Here is a 1,985-nt window from a genome sequence, read left to right on the forward strand (position 1 = left end):
CTTTATATTAGGTCTAACATCCAAACCATACACGACACACAACTTCTCACATGAAGAACCACAAATGACTTATCACTACACATGAGAGAGAATGTAATGAAGCGATATGAATATGAACGGACAAAATATGCACAATAGAGATTCAAGAAGTAAAGATTTTTCCTAAAAGTCACCATAGTCTCTTGAAGATAAGCAATAGACGTCTCCTCGCCGATTCTCGAGACTCTATTAGACTTGCCTTGTACACACGTGAGACCTATGAATTTGGCCTCTGATACCATTTTGACACGACCCAAAAATGGACGTGATGGCACTCATCATATCCCACAAAGACAAGTCAGCCTAAAACCCAACTATTATGGCTAATGCAAAAGTAAAACAAGAATAAAAGTTTAATACTATACAATAGTACGAAAATGTATAATCAACTTAAATGTACCCCCAAAATCCGGTTGTCACGTGCGGAAGCCTCTAATGTATTATACTAGAATTGAAAGAAAGCATAGGTCTCAAATGATGTTGTCTCTAAAATAGAACAAGATCATATATATGAGTAAGCCTCTAATGTATTATACTAGAATTAAACAAAAACATAGGTCTCAAAATAGAACAAGATCATACATATGAGTAAGCCTCTAATGTATTATACTCAAATGATGTTGTCTCTAAAATAGAACAAGATCATATATAGGAGTAACAACTACCTCACAAATCTCCACAAAAAGCCTCAGAAAAGAAGAGAATAGAAAGTATCACGAAGATCCAGGCTTGTAACCTACAAAAATGTAGAAGCAAGAGGCGAGTACCAAACCACACGGTACTCAACAAGGAAACTTCTAAACACAAGCTTAGGGAATATAATACGGGTACTCCTTTACACCCCAACCAAACCTCCACAACTACAACTTGCATAAAAATCAATTCAGCCTAATAGTTCACAATTTACATAACACATAGTTCAACCACATCCTTTCAACAATACATGCCGGCAATACACAAGATCAGGTTCGCCAATCACAAGTTCACAAATGATAAAGATATACAATGCATGAAATGTAATGTCAAGTATAGTGATGCATGTCTGACCTAACGATACACACCCGATGTCTCTCAGTCAAGGACCCATATGGGACATATCTGTCCATGCATCCGTCACGACGTGCGAACGACCCTCGATAATAAAATTTGTCATGGTGTGTGACAGGTTCCTTGATATTAAAATCCATCGCGGCGTGTGGCACGTCTCTCGAATCATAATATCTGTCGCGGAGCATAACATGTCCCTCGAAATGTTATATCCTCTTTAATTCTTATTCTTCCACAATTCACATAACACTTATCACAACCATGTCTCGAAACCAATGCAAATGACATGTTCACACAACTAATGAGCAGATGATCATTTTCATAACAATGCACAATTCACAACAACACAAATCGTGATAAGCCTTTCAAATAATTCTCAACACGTCACACACCAATAATTAATCACATTGCCTTTTACTACCCCTTTTTCACAATTAGAATTATTCAATATGGACAAGTCAATCCATCACCAAGTCTCATTACTCCCCAACACATACCACAAGGAAATACACGTTCTATACACTTAACAAGGGTTGAGAAATCCACTTACCTCAATTAATCAAGAATTCACTCGAGACTTGAGTCTTCCCCTTTCACTTGACTTCCAAATCAATGCAATTTATTCAAATAAATAATCACAATAAGATTTCAAAACTAACAACATCCATAGTACTCCCTCTGTCTATAATTACTTGTCCACTTTTGAATTGGCACACCTATTAGGAAAACAATGATTGATATAGTGAGTTTACCATTTTATCCCTATTAATTATGAAGTGGAAGAATTAAAAACTTAAGAGTTTCAGGAAGTTCTACATTTTTCAAAGTAATTAATTAAGGGTATAATAGGTTAAAAAAATTGTCATTTCTTGATTTGTCAAAATAGACAAGTAATTAGG

Source organism: Solanum verrucosum, unplaced genomic scaffold (genome assembly GCF_900185275.1).
Source record: "Solanum verrucosum unplaced genomic scaffold, falcon-dt-bn FXZP01001278.1, whole genome shotgun sequence".
Classification (NCBI taxonomy): domain Eukaryota; kingdom Viridiplantae; phylum Streptophyta; class Magnoliopsida; order Solanales; family Solanaceae; genus Solanum; species Solanum verrucosum.